The sequence below is a fragment of the Salmo salar genome, chromosome ssa11 (assembly GCF_905237065.1).
Source record: "Salmo salar chromosome ssa11, Ssal_v3.1, whole genome shotgun sequence".
Classification (NCBI taxonomy): domain Eukaryota; kingdom Metazoa; phylum Chordata; class Actinopteri; order Salmoniformes; family Salmonidae; genus Salmo; species Salmo salar.
In genome coordinates this window covers 100270258-100286353 of record NC_059452.1, presented here as the reverse complement: position 1 = coordinate 100286353, position 16096 = coordinate 100270258, and the positions used below count along the sequence as shown (strand labels likewise).

Here is a 16096-nt window from a genome sequence, read left to right as displayed (position 1 = left end):
ATTTGTATTTTATTTTAATTCCATCTTGGTCATAGACCTAAGCCTCCCAGGATTACAATGACCAATTAACAGCTGCTTTTACAAAAGAAAACTACCCAGGGGCGCATGCCCACGGACCCCCCTAGATTCCTGGACCATGGCTTACAAGCAGTCAGTCCTAGTCTCTTACAGTGCTACATCCAATACACCAGTGATATTTCTACATCAACGGTTTCCATCAAATACTATCATGTGTTTTGGTGTCTGGCCTATGCTGTGATGATCATGGCTAACTCCATCATGGCTGTTATCTACCTGGCCAGGAACCTCCACACGGCCAAGTACGTTGTTAGCTCCAGTAACACAAATATTCTAATGTCACATAACTCTTCGCATAAATGCGGTATCATTTCTTAACTGGATATGCTATTTTAGCAATAACGCTGGTCCTATGAATCTGTTCACTTTCAACTGTTTTCTTACCGACGTTGTTATAACCTCTGTTATCTTCAACTTAGGGACGTCGTAGTTTTCAACCTGACAGACCTGTGTGTCTCATCCCTAAGCTCATATTTATTTTATTTAAAAAACAATATTTCACCTTTATTTAACCAGGTAGGCAAGTTGAGAACAAGTTCTCATTTACAACAGCGAACTGGCCAAGATAAAGCAAAGCAGTTTGACACATACAACAACACAGAGTTACACGTGGAATAAACAAACATACAGTCAATAATACAGTAGAAAAATAATATATACAGTGTGTGCAAATGAGGTAAGATAAGGGAGGTAAGGCAATAAATAGGCCATGGTGGCGAAGTAATTACAATAAAGAAATTAAACACTGGAGTGATGTGCAAAAGATGAATGTGCGAGTAGAGATACGGGGTGCAAAGGAACAAGATAAATAAATACAGCATGGGGATGAGGCAGTTAGATGGGCTATTTACAGATGGGCTATGTACAGGTGCAGTTATCTGTGAGTCTCCAGCTTCAGTGATTTTTGCAGTTCGTTCCAGTCATTGGCAGCAGAGAACTGGAAGGAAAGGCGGCCAAAGGAGGAACTGGCTTTGGGGGTGACCAGTGAAATATACCTGCTGGAGCGCGTGCTAAGGGTGGGTGGTGCTATGGTGACCAGTGAGCTGAGATAAGGTGGGGCTTTACCTAGCAAAGACTTGTAGATGACCTGGAGCCAGTGGGTTTGGCGACAAGTATGAAGCGAGGGCCAGCCAATGAGAGCGTACAGGTCACAGCGGTGGGTAGTATATGGGGCTTTGGCGAGAAAACGGATGGCACTGTGATAGACTGCATCCAGTTTGTTGAGTAGAGTGTTGGAGGCTATTTTGTAAATGACATCACCGAAATCGAGGATCTGTAGGATTGTCAGTATTACGAGGGTATGTTTGGCTGCATGTGTGAAGGATGCTTTGTTGCGAAATAGGGAAGCCGATTCTAGATTTAATTTTGGATTGGAGATGCTTAATGTGAGTCTGGAAGGAGAGTTTACAGTCTAACCAGACACCTAGGTATTTGTAGTTGTCCACATATTCTAAGTCAGAACCGTCCGGAGTAGTGACGCTGGACGCGCGGGCAGGTGCGGGCAGCGATTGGTTGAAGAGCATGTAGTTAGTTTTACTTGCATTTAAGAGCAGTTGGAGGCCACAGAAGGAGAGTTGTATGGCATTGAAGGTCGTCTGGATGTTAGTTAACACAGTGTCCAAAGAAGGGCCAGAAGTATACAGAATGGTGTCGTCTGCGTAGAGGTGGATATGAGAAACACCAGCAGCAAGAGCGACATCATTGATGTATACCGAGAAGAGAGTCGGCCCGAGAATTGAACCCTGTGGCACCCCCATAGAGACTGCCAGAGGTCCGGACACAGGCCCTCCGTTTTGACACACTGAACTCTATCAGAGAAGTAGTTGGTGAACTATTCGAGGCAGTCATTTGAGAAACCAAGGCTATTGAGTCTGCCAATAAGAATGTGGTGATTGACAGAGTTGAAAGCCTAGGCCAGGTCGATGAATACAACTGCACAGTATTGTCTCTTATCGATGGCGGTTATGATATCGTTTAGGACCTTGAGCACCCATGACCAGCTCGGAAACCAGATTGCATAGCGGAGAAGGTACGGTGGGATTCGAAATGGTCGGTAATCTGTTTGTTAAAATATCTTTGGGCTAGGAGGCACTATTTTCACGTCCGGATGAAATGCGTGCCCAAAATAAACTGCCTGTTACTAGCTAGGATATGCATATAATTGGTAGATTTGGATAGAAAACACTCTAGTTTCTAAAACTGTTAAAATAATGTGTGTGAGTATAACGGAACTTCTTTGGCAGGCGAAACCCCGAGGACAAACCATCCAGGAAAAACTAATTGAGGTCACTGTGTTTTCAATTGGATTTCTATGGGAAACTATATTTATGAGGAACCTGGTTGCAGTTCCTATGGCTTCCACTAGATGTCAACAGTCTTTAGAAAATGGTTGATATTTTTCCTTTGAGAAATGAAGAAGTATGTCTGTTCTTTCTAAGTGTCAAGCCAAGTGGACTGTATTGTTTGTTGCGCACAACCTGGAGCGCGCTTCACGTTGTTTTTATCCGCTATTGAACACAGTACATTCCTTCTTAAATTGTATCGATTATATATGCTTTAGGATACCTAAGGTTGGATTAGGAACGTTGTTTGAAATTTTTACCAAGTTTACAGGTAACTTATTAGATACTTTGTAGTGATGTTGGGCGAGTTGGAACCGGTGTATTTCTGAATCAAAGCGCCAAATAAATTGACATTTTGGGGATATAAAGAAGGAATTTATCAAACCAGAAGCCATGGATTATAGGCAACATTTGCACTGAGCTAAAAGGTAGAGCTGCCGCTTTCAAGGAGCGGGACTCTAACCGGGAAGCTTATAAGAAATCCTGCTATGCCCTCCGACGAACCATCAAACAGGCAAAGCATCAATACAAGACCAAGATCGAATTGTACTACACCGGCTTTGACGCTAGTCCAATATGGCAGAGCTTGCAAACTATTACAGACTAAAAAGGGAAGCACCGCCGAGAGCTGCCCCGTGACATGAACCTATCAGACAAGCTAAATAACTTCTCGCTTCAAGGCAAGTAACACTGAAACATGCATGAGAGCATCTGCTGTTCCGGACGACTGTGTGATCATACTCTCTATGACCTCCTCGCTGCCCGCAGGTGGTAAGGGTAGGTAACAACACATCCGCCACGCTGATCCTCAACATGGGGGCCCCTCGGGGGTGGTGCTCAGCCCCCTCCTTTACTCCCTGTTCAATCATGACTGCACGGCCTGGCACGACTCCAACACCATATTAAGTTTGCTGTTGACACAACAGTGGTAGGCCTGATCACTGACGAGACGGACTATAGGAAGGAGGTCAGAGACCTGACCGTGTGGTGCAAGGACAACAACCTCTCCCTCAACGTGATCAAGACAAAGGAGATGATTGTGGACTAGAGGAAAAGGACTAAGCACGCACCCATTCTCATCGACGAGGCTGTAATGAAGCAGGTTGAGAGCTTCGAGCTCCTTGGCATCCACATCACCAACAAACTAACATAGTCCAAGCACACCAAGACAGTCGTGAAGAGGGCACGATAAAACCTATTCCCCCTCAGGAGACTGAAAAGATTTGGCATGGGTCCTCAGATCCTCAAAAGGTTTTACAGCTGCACCATTGAGAGCATCCTGATGGGTTGCATCACTGCCTGGTATGGCAACTGCTCGGCATCCGACCGCAAGGCACTACAGAGGGTAGTGCGTACAGCCCAATACATCACCGGGGCCAATCTTCCTGCCATCCAGGACCTCTATACCAGGCGGTGTTCGAGGAAGGCCCTAAAAATTGTCAAAGACTCCAGCCATCCTAGTGATAGACTGTTCTCTGCTACTGCACGGTAAGCGGTAGCGGAGCGCCAAGTCTAGGTCCAAGAAGCTTCTAAACAGCTTCTACCCCCAAGCCATAAAACTCCTGAATAGCTAATCAAATGGCTACCCAGACTATTTGTATTGCCCTCCACCCACCTCTCTTCAACGCTGCTGCTACTCTCTGTTAATATCTATGCATAGCCACTTTAATAACTCTAACTATATCTACATGTTCATATTACCTCAATTAACTCAACACCGGTGCCCTCACACAATGATTCTGTACCTGTAACCCCTGTATATAGCCCCGCTATTGTTATTTACTTCTGCTCTTTAATTATTTGTTTTTCTTATCTCTTACTTTTTTATGTTTTTATTTTCTTAAGCTGCATTATTGGTTAAAGGCTTGTAAGTAAGCATTTCACTGTAAGGTCTACACCTGTTGTATTTGGCGCATGTGACAAGTACAATTTGATTTGATAACTATCAGGTTAACAGTTTCATGTAGAATAAACCATCCTTCATGTAATACTATAGAAGCAATGTTTCATGTAGAATAAACCATCTTTCACATAATACTGTAGAAGCAGTGTTCTGCTAATATAACAATGTACAAATATTCTACCTTCCTGTATGGTACCCTTTATAAGACAGGAGTTCCCTGAGATGTTTGAAGAATACACAGCCTCCTCCCTCTATTGATGAACCATTGGATTCAATAACATCAAAGACGATAAAAAGTAACAGATGTGTCTTGTATCAATTCAATACTGAGGGAAACGTCCTCCCAGTTCAGACATCAGAGGACTCCATTACAAAAGCATCTCTTCAGTCCTCCATCTGTTGACATTTGGAACAACACAAATAAATAATCATAACATTTAAAACTATATAAATATAAATATATATACAAAAATAAGACTCATAAATATCAAAAAGAAGTAACAAAGACAAATAGAAACAAATTGTAGTATATAAATACAAATAATAAAGAGAATCAAACTATTACACTATTACCCTATTGCTAACAAAAAACACACAAATAAAACTAAATTGCACAAATCCTATATCACATAAATACACAAATAGATTACACACTTATAAAGAAGATTATTACACTATTGCACTTCAAACAGAAAACACACAAACTAAATTACACACCTAATTGCATTAGTACTGTACAAAGTTTGAGGTGCCTCTAATTGACAGATTCCCCCGCTGCCCCTACCTCGGGCTTCCAGTGACCTGAGGTCAACCTACTACGCCCAATCCGAATACATTGAGTGGGATTTCACAGTAAGCATGCTTATTTACAAATTAGAATCACCCATTCTCATCGACGAGGCTGTAATGAAGCAGGTTGAGAGCTTCGAGCTCCTTGGCATCCACATCACCAACAAACTAACATAGTCCAAGCACACCAAGACAGTCGTGAAGAGGGCACGATAAAACCTATTCCCCCTCAGGAGACTGAAAAGATTTGGCATGGGTCCTCAGATCCTCAAAAGGTTTTACAGCTGCACCATTGAGAGCATCCTGATGGGTTGCATCACTGCCTGGTATGGCAACTGCTCGGCATCCGACCGCAAGGCACTACAGAGGGTAGTGCGTACAGCCCAATACATCACCGGGGCCAATCTTCCTGCCATCCAGGACCTCTATACCAGGCGGTGTTCGAGGAAGGCCCTAAAAATTGTCAAAGACTCCAGCCATCCTAGTGATAGACTGTTCTCTCTGCTACTGCACGGTAAGCGGTAGCGGAGGCGCCAAGTCTAGGTCCAAGAAGCTTCTAAACAGCTTCTACCCCAAGCCATAAAACTCCTGAATAGCTAATCAAATGGCTACCCAGACTATTTGTATTGCCCTCCACCCACCTCTCTTCAACGCTGCTGCTACTCTCTGTTAATATCTATGCATAGCCACTTTAATAACTCTAACTATATCTACATGTTCATATTACCTCAATTAACTCAACACGGTGCCCCTCACACAATGATTCTGTACCTGTAACCCCTGTATATAGCCCCGCTATTGTTATTTACTTCTGCTCTTTAATTATTTGTTTTTCTTATCTCTTACTTTTTTATGTTTTTATTTTCTTAAGCTGCATTATTGGTTAAAGGCTTGTAAGTAAGCATTTCACTGTAAGGTCTACACCTGTTGTATTTGGCGCATGTGACAAGTACAATTTGATTTGATAACTATCAGGTTAACAGTTTCATGTAGAATAAACCATCCTTCATGTAATACTATAGAAGCAATGTTTCATGTAGAATAAACCATCTTTCACATAATACTGTAGAAGCAGTGTTCTGCTAATATAACAATGTACAAATATTCTACCTTCCTGTATGGTACCCTTTATAAGACAGGAGTTCCCTGAGATGTTTGAAGAATACACAGCCTCCTCCCTCTATTGATGAACCATTGGATTCAATAACATCAAAGACGATAAAAAGTAACAGATGTGTCTTGTATCAATTCAATACTGAGGGAAACGTCCCTCCCAGTTCAGACATCAGAGGACTCCATTACAAAAGCATCTCTTCAGTCCTCCATCTGTTGACATTTGGAACAACACAAATAAATAATCATAACATTTAAAACTATATAAATATAAATATATATACAAAAATAAGACTCATAAAAGTCAAAAAGAAGTAACAAAGACAAATAGAAACAAATTGTAGTATATAAATACAAATAATAAAGAGAATCGAACTATTACACTATTACCCTATTGCTAACAAAAAACACACAAATAAAACTAAATTGCACAAATCCTATATCACATAAATACACAAATAGATTACACACTTATAAAGAAGATTATTACACTATTGCACTTCAAACAGAAAACACACAAACTAAATTACACACCTAATTGCATTAGTACTGTAAAAAGTTTGAGGTGCTCTAATTGACAGATTCCCCCGCTCCCCCTACCTCGGGCTTCCAGTGACCTGAGGTCAACCTACTACGCCCAATCCGGAGCTCATACTTCTGAGTGGGGGACCTTCCCAGGCAGTAGCATGCTTAGCTCACAAACTAGAATCACCCATTCTCATCGACGAGGCTGTAATGAATCAGGTTGAGAGCTTCATTAAAAGGGAACACTTAAACAGCACAATGTAACTCCAAGTCAATCACACTTCTGTGAAATCAAACTGTCCACTTAGGAAGCAACACTGATTGACAATACATTTCACATGCTGTTGTGCAAATGGAATAGACAACAGGTGGAAATTATAGGCAATTAGCAAGACGTCCTCAATAAAGGAGTGGTTCTGCAGGTGGTAACCACAGACCACTTCTCAGTTCCTATGCTTCCTGGCTGATGTTTTGGTCACTTTTTGAATGCTGGCGGTGCTTTCACTCTAGTGGTAGCATGAGACGGAGTCTACAACCCACACAAGTGGCTCAGGTAGTGCAGCTCATCCAGGATGGCACATCAATGCGAGCTGTGGAAAGAAGGTTTGCTGTGTCTGTCAGCGTAGTGTCCAGAGCATGGACGCTACCAGGAGACTGGCCAGTACATCAGGAGACATGGAGGAGGCCGTAGGAGGGCAACAACCCAGCAGCAGGACCGCTACCTCTGCCTTTGTGCAAGGAGGAGCAGGAGGAGCACTGTCAGAGCCCTGCAAAATGACCTCCAGCAGGCCATAAATGTGCATGTGTCTGCTCAAACGGTCAGAAACAGACTCCATGAGGGTGGTATGAGGGCCCGACGTCAACAGGTGGGGGTTGTGCTTACAGCCCAACACCGTGCAGGACGTTTGGCATTTGCCAGACAACACCAAGATTGGCAAATTCGCCACTGGCGCCCTGTGCTCTTCACAGATGAAAGCAGGTTCACACTGAGCACACGTGACAGACGTGACAGTCTGGAGATGCCGTGGAGAACGTTCTGCTGCCTGCAACATCCTCCAGCATGACCGGTTTGGCGGTGGGTCAGTCATGGTGTGGGGTGGCATTTCTTTGGGGGACCGCACAGCCCTCCATGTGCTCGCCAGAGGTAGCCTGACTGCCATTAGGTACCGAGATGAGATCCTCAGACCCCTTGTGAGACCATATGCTGGTGCGGTTGGCCCTGGGTTCCTCCTAATGCAAGACAATGCTAGACCTCATGTGGCTGGAGTGTGTCAGCAGTTCCTGCAAGAGGAAGGCATTGATGCTATGGACTGGCCCGCCCGTTCCCCAGACCTGAATCCAATTGAGCACATCTGGGACATCATGTCTCGCTCCATCCACCAACGCCACGTTGCACCACAGACTGTCCAGGAGTTGGCGGATGCTTTAGTCCAGGTCTGGGAGGAGATCCCTCAGGAGACCATCCGCCACCTCATCAAGAGCATGCCCAGGCGTTGTAGGGAGGTCATACAGGCACGTGGAGGCCACACACACTACTGAGCCTCATTTTGACTTGTTATAAGGACATTACATCAAAGTTGGATTAGCCTGTAGTGTGGTTTTCCACTTTAATTTTGAGTGTGACTCCAAATCCAGACCTCCATGGGTTGATAAATTGGATTTCCATTGATTATTTTTGTGTGATTTTGTTGTCAGCACATTCAACTATGTAAAGAAAAAAGTATTTAATAAGATTATTTCATTCATTCAGATCTAGGATGTGTTATTTTAGTGTTCCCATTATTTTTTTGAGCAGTGTATATATATATATATATATATATCATTAATAAAAATTTTTGCTTGTGCATCCCATGCTGCCCCCCGGCAAGATGCCGCCCTGGGTGGATGCCCATGTCGCCTATGCCTAAATCAGCCACTGGATACATGCCAGCATGGCACTGACTGGTTGGCATCACTCACTCATTACTCTGAAGTGGGACTGTTGTCTGACCACTGCCTGAGCCTTCTGGAACAGCTCCTGATATGTTCTTAATGACCTGGATGTCCTTCCGTTTCACCTCCATTATGTTGTCATTGGCCTGGATGTCCTTCTGTTTCACTTCCCTTATGTTATCATTGGCCTGGATGTCCTCTGTTTCACTTCCCTTATGTTCTCATTGACCTGGATGTCCTTCCGTTTCACCTCCCTTATGTTGTCATTGACCTGGACTGAGATGACCAGTGGCTTTTCACAATAGTGAATAAAAGGGGGATAAGGGACAGCCTTGTCTAGTCCTACATTTCCAGTAGTTTATTTTCAAGTGCTTTGCAGTAGACAGCATGCAAGGTAGGAACAAAAGTGCCGACTTGTATTGACCTTGTTCTTTAGCCCTTTGACCCTAAAACGTCATAACTCTCCCCAGCCTAAGCTGTCTACATGTAAACACTCTTCTCAGGTGTATCAACATTGTAATTGGCTCTCTGATGACTGCCTATTTGTTCACTCTGACTGAGAGACATCAGATCCTATGAGAAGATTGATATCACAGTGTTGAACATATTACAACCCCACTAACTGTTGGGTTTTTAGGGACAATGTAGAGAGATGGATAACAGCCTTTTGGCAAGATTCAGCAAATGTACATTTAGCAGTAGTATTTAATTAGCTTGCCTAAACCCATAGCTTTCGCTTGTTGCTTACACGAGTCTCTCTCTCTCTGTCCCTCCCTCTCTCTCCTAATGAGTGAACAGTAACAAGCTGTATGTTGGCAGAGCAGTATTCCCACCAGGTGTAGTGTCCCTGTCACTCTCCTCAGACTCAGGCTCAACAAACAGGTGGTCATCAGAGACCTAATTAGAGTGTTGGTAGACCTGGGAGGCTGAGTCATCACCTTTACAGGTAGCCATGCAGGTGACGATGGAACTGTTGTTAGCCACATCATGCTTCAGATGAAGTGGGGGCCTATGTCTTTAGGCCACGATGTTAGGCCCAAATGTACAGTTGAAGTCGGAAGTTTACATATACTTAGGTTGGCGTCATGAAAACTCGTTTTCAACCACTCCACACATTTCATGTTAACAAACTATAGTTTTGGCAAGTCGGTTAGGACATCTACTTTGTGCATGACACAAGTCATTTTTCCAACAATTGTTTATAGACAGATTATTTCACTTATAATTCACTGTATCACAATTCCAGTTGGTCAGAAGTTAACCTGTTATGGCTAGGGGGCAGTATTTTCACGGCTGGATAAAAAACGTACCCGATTTAATCTGGTTACTACTCCTGCCCAGTAACTAGAATATGCATATAATTATTGGCTTTGGATAGAAAACACTCCAAAGTTTCTAAAACTGTTTGAATGATGTCTGTGAGTATAACAGAACTCATATGGCAGGCCAAAACCTGAGAAGATTCCATACAGGAAGTGCCCTGTCTGACAATTTGGTCTCCTTCTGTGGCATCTCTATCGAAAATACAGCATCTGTGTTGTAACATGACATTTTCTAAGGCTTCCAATGGCTCTCAGAAGGCGCCAGAAAGTGTAATGGGGTGTCTGCAGTCTCTGGGCGAAAAACAGCAGGAGTTTTTGTGAGTGGTCAGGCTGGGAACAGTGACACTGGAGATGCGCGTCCACGAGACGTCTCAATTTTTTTCTTTCAGCCTTTGAATGAATACAACATCGCCCGGTTGGAATATTATCGCTATTTTACGGGAAAAATAGCATAAAAGTGCCTTGATTTTAAACAGCGTTTTACATGCTTCGAAGTACGTTAAACCTCTTACATCTAGACGTTCCGCTAGCGGAACACCTGCTCCAATATCCAATGATGGGCGTGGCGCGAAATACAAACTCCTCTAAAATACAAAAACTTCAATTTTTCAAACATGACTATTTCACAGCATTTTAAAGATAAGACTCTCCTTTATCTAACCACACTGTCCGATTTCAAAAAGGCTTTACAACGAAAGCAAAACATTAGATTATGTCAGCAGAGTACCAAGCCAGAAATAATCAGACACCCATTTTTCAAGCTAGCATATAATGTCACAAAAACCCAGAAGATAGCTAAATGCAACACTAACCAAACTTCCGGGGAATTCGCTAATATTTTACTAAATTACTCACGATAAACGTTCACAAAAAGCATAACAATTATTTTAAGAATTATAGATACAGACCTCCTCTATGCACTCGATATGTCCGATTTTAAAATAGCTTTTTGGTGAAAGCACATTTTGCAATATTCTAAGTACATAGCCCAGGCATCACTGGCTAGCTTTTTAGACACCCGGCAAGTTTAGCACTCACCAATATCAGCTTTACTATTATAAAAGTTTCATTACCTTTTGTTGTCTTCGTCAGAATGCACTCCCAGGACTGCTACTTCAATAACAAATGTTGGTTTGGTCCAAAATAATCCATCGTTATATCCGAATAGCGGCGTTTTGTTCGTGCGTCCCAGACACTATCTGAAATGATAAATCAGGGTCGCGCGCATGGCGCAATTCGTGACAAAAAAAATCTAAATATTCCATTACCGTACTTCGAAGCATGTCAACCGCTGTTTAAAATCCATTTTTATGCCATTTTTCTCGTAAAAAAGCGATAATATTCCGACCGGGAATGTCCATTTAGCTAAACAGAGGAAAGTAAACAAAGCTTTCGGTCGACGCGGGCACGAGCCTGAGTCTCACAGTACTGTATCCAGCCACTACCCAAACGCGCTACTTTGTTTCAGCCAGAGCCTGCAAAGCCACGATTCAGCTTTTTGCCGCCTTCTGAGACCCTATGGCAGCCGTAGGAAGTGTCACGGGACAGCTAAGATCCTCACTCTTCAATAAACAGAGACAAGAAGAACGACACCTTGTCAGACAGGCCACTTCCTGCCTGAAACCTTGTCAGGTTTTTGCCTGCCAAATGAGTTCTGTTATACTCACAGACACCATTCAAACAGTTTTAGAAACTTTGGAGTGTTTTCTATCCATATGTAATAAGTATATGCATATTCTAGTTACTGGGTAGGAGTGGTAACCAGATTAAATCGGGTATGTTTTTTATCCAGCCGTGAAAATACTGCCCCCTAGCCATAACAGGTTAAAATGAAGAAGTGATCCTAACTGACCTATGAAAGGGAATTTTTACTAGGATTAAATGTCAGGAATTGTGAAAAAGTGAGTTTAATTGTATTTAGCAAAGGTGTACGTAAACTTCTGACTTCAACTGTATGTTTTCACTTTTACCACTACCTTGAGATACATTACAATCTGATAGCTGTCGTTTTTTTCTTGCAGTATGAAGCAGGTGGGGCCATCGAAGTTGTACCTTCTTGTGTGAATTGCCTGAGTATATCTAGAGATAGCATATACATTGCATATCATCTACTGTATCTTTGTCCACATCCTGTTCACCACCAGCACCAGCACCCCCATGATCTCTGTCCTGCTGGCCGAGGTCTAAACCATCTCCTACTACTCCTGCATATCAAGCATGTACATCTACCAACTGGGTGACATCGAAGAGTGTCTGGCCCTGTCCCTGATGGCTTTGGACCGAACCATCACTATCAGCACTCCTCTTAGGTACCACAGCATCCTGACTAACCCGCGGCTCTTCCTGTTGATCACAGCTACCTGGCTGAAAGGGTTAGGGGTCATGGGGGTAGTAGCAGCTCAGGCAGACAGCCTTCCATACTGCCAGCCCATCATTAGATATGTGTTCTGTGACTATCCTGCTATGGTCAGAGCCGCCTGTGTCAACCCTGAACCCTATTTGATGCTTCCCACCATCCTGGGTCTGTGGTTGGTTGGTGCACAGCTCACATTCATTCTGCTGTCATACGTGAATCTGATCTACACAGTACTGAGACTGCCTAACAACGAGAGCAGAGTGCAGGTGTTTAAAACCTGTATTTGTCACATCATTGTGGTGTCCTGTTACTACGCTCCCAAGTTAGTCTCTGTGTTGTTGACGAGGATAGGGGTGAGGCTGAATCTGACAGAGCGTAATGCTTTACTGATTATAGCCACGCTGTTAGCTTCTCTGATCAACCCAGTAGTCTACTGTCTGAAGACCAAGGAGATTAGGAAGAGATTTGTTCAGATACTGTCTAGAAAAAGAATTGCAGTGATGAAATGAGGTAGTGAAAAGTATTATTTTTGGGACTTCAAATCAGAAACTGCACTAATGTACGTTTAAAGATTTTAAATATAATTTCCAATTCAGCTCACATCAGCAGCGAAGGTAACAGCGTGGCCATAATCAGTAAAGCATTACGCTCTGCAGGACAGAGATCATGGTGGTGCTAATGCTGGTGGTGAAAAGGATGTCCACCTGTTCAACACTCGAGTGGTTTAAGGTGAAACATTTAAATGTCTTGGAATGGCCTAGTCAAAGCCCAGACCTCAATCCAATTGAGAATCTGTGGTCTGACTTAAAGATTGCTGTACATCAGCAGAACCCATCCAACTTGAACGAGCTGGAGCAGGTTTGCCTTGAAGAATGAGCAAAAATCCCAGTGGCTAGATGTGCCAAGCTTATAGAGACATACCCCAGGAGACTTGCAGCTGTAATTGCTGCAAAAGGTGGCTCTGCCAAGTATTGACTTTGGGGGGGGGATAGTTATGAAATTGTTCAGTTTTTTGCCTTATTTCTTGTTTGTATCTTCAAAGTGGTAGGCATGTTGTTTAAATCAAACGATACAAACCCCCCCAAAAATCTATTTTAATTACAGATTGTAAGGCAACAAAATAGGAAAAATGCCAGGGTGGGTGAATACTTTTGCAAGCCACTGTAAAGGCTTCTCTTCCCTGCTCTCTGTAAAGTCCACCGGTCAAGTGCATGTGTGATACTATGCACACATTTTGATCCTTGTTTTGGCAGACACAACAGTGTCTTGGCAAGTGGGTCACTTTTTTCTCTCACTAACAACGTAGCTGTGTTCTTCCGTGAATCGTACTGGAGAAGGAGAGCAAGGACCCAAGACACAGACGTCTTGCTCCAATTGGAGAGACGCTGGTGGGCTAAAGACAGTGCCTTAAAGAAGGTCTTTGGAGCTTTTAGAAATCCAGACGAGGGTCTGTATGTTTATGTCCTTCTCACTCTTTCAACCTTACAAGATCAGAAAACCATCAACACTACTGCACGGGTCAAGGCACAAGGATACATTGAGGGGTTGCTGCAGTATGGAACAATACTTACAGCTCAGATATTCCTCAGAATATTTCAGGTCACCTCAGCAGTCACAAAATATCTTCAAACAAGTGGAATTGACATTCTGTCTGCGCATCGTATGGTTGTGTCTACAGAGGAGCAGCTGAAAGGAATGGCAAGAGATGTTGAAAAAGTCAAGGCAGCTGTAGACACATTTGTTCAGTGGGTCAACAGGAAGTTGCAGGAACGGGATGCGGAAACAGAGCTTGAGTTAGAGACCACTCTGCCAACGAAAAGGGCTCGAAAGAAGAAAACCATGTCTGGAGAGATGGCACAAAATGAGACATTTACTGGGGCAGAGAGTGCATACAGGATTGGTGTCCATAATGAAATTCAATTCTGGATACAGGTATAGATAGCATCCAATGGCGATTTCTGAGTAATGGCACTGTGTATGCCGACACGCATTTTCTGGAACCTAAAAACTTTAGTCAGCTAACATCCAGTGCCAGTGGCCTTCCAGACAGCCCTTCAAGAACTAAGCAAATGTTTGATCAAATTTGACAGAGAAACAGTGGCCAATTTACAGAGTGAGCTCATGAGTCTGGCAGAACAGTGGACTAGGTTAAAACAATCAGGATTTGAAGAATACACAACCAGGACTATGGAGGATCAAGGAAATGAAGACGAGGTGGAGATGGTGAACAACAGCTGTTCATCTTGCGAGGACTGTCCAGTGTGTTGCTACCATATTCTTAGTCAGTACAACCTATTGACCAACGTATACCACATCCTGGGCCTTGCTTACAAGTTCCTACTTACCCTGTCAGTTACCCAGGTAGCTACTCTGAAAATCATCAAGAGTAGGCTCAGGAGCACTCTCTCAACAGCACCTGGAGGCTTTTATGCTCATGGCTACTGAGCGAGATGTTTTAATAGCCCTGGATAGTGACCTGGTTATAGATGGCATTGCTGAGAGAAGTGAGATGCTACAGAAATGAATAATCCTCTCTGGGCTAGGCGTCCCGCTAGCGGGACAACATTCTGTGAAACTTGAGGGCGCGCAATTCAAATAAATAATCATAAAAATGATGGATATTTAAACATTCATGTCTTATATCAGTTGAACGCTTAAAGTCTTGTTAATCTAACTGCACTGCCGATTTACAGTAGGCTTTACAGTGAAAGCATGCCATGCGATGGTTTGAGGACGGCGCCCCACATCAAAATATTTTTCCACCGGCACAGGTTTCATAAATTCACAAATAGCGATTAAGAATTCACTTACTTTTTGAAAATCTTCCTCTGATTTGTCATCCAAAGGGTCCCAGCTATATCATGTAGTGTCGTTTTGTTAGATAAACTCCTTCTTTATATCCCAAAAAGTCTGATAGGTTGGCGCCGATGGCGCCTACTATTTGAATGATCCACTCATTCAACATGCCAAGATAAGAATCCGAAAATCTACCCATAAACTTTCAAGTAAAAATATGTTTCTATTTACTCCTCAGATACCCTAAAATGTAATTAAACTATAATATTTCATACTGAAAGAAGTATGTTCAATAGGAAAACGATATTAGCAGTTGCGTGTCCTCTTCGTCACATGCACAAATTTACAAGTCTGTGTCCCTGTAGTAAACCTCATATTTCTTACTCGTTTTGGAAGAAACAAGCCTGAAACCTTGAACAAAGACTACTGGAACCCAGTGGAAGCCATAGGAATTGCATACTGGGAGCTAGATTGAATTATTTCCCTATACTTTCCATTGGAAGAGCATAGGCTCTCATAAAAAAAATACCAGTTGGTTTTTTGGATTTTCTCCTACCATATCTATTGTGTTATATTCTCCTACATTAACCTCTCTGGGCTAGGCGGGACGGATTCGTCCCACCTACGCAACAGCCAGTCTAATCCAGTGGCGCTATTTTCAAATACCTTAAAAATCCTATTACTTCAATTTCTCAAACATATGACTATTTTACAGCTATTTAAAGACAAGACTCTCGTTAATCTAACCACACTGTCCGATTTCAAAAAGGCTTTACAACGAAAGCAAAACATTAGATTATGTCAGCAGAGTACCAAGCCAGAAATAATCAGACACCCATTTTTCAAGCTAGCATATAATGTCACAAAAACCCAGAAGACAGCTAAATGCAGCACTAACCTTTGATGATCTTCATCAGATGACAACCCTAGGACATTATGT

At 42.8% G+C, this 16096-nt stretch overlaps 1 pseudogene; it reads left to right on the top strand.

Annotated features, from left to right (window-relative positions):
- Positions 1 to 264: 264 nt before the first annotated feature.
- Positions 265 to 12869, top strand: LOC106595320 (olfactory receptor 10G7-like; annotated as a pseudogene).
- Positions 12870 to 16096: the final 3227 nt, after the last annotated feature.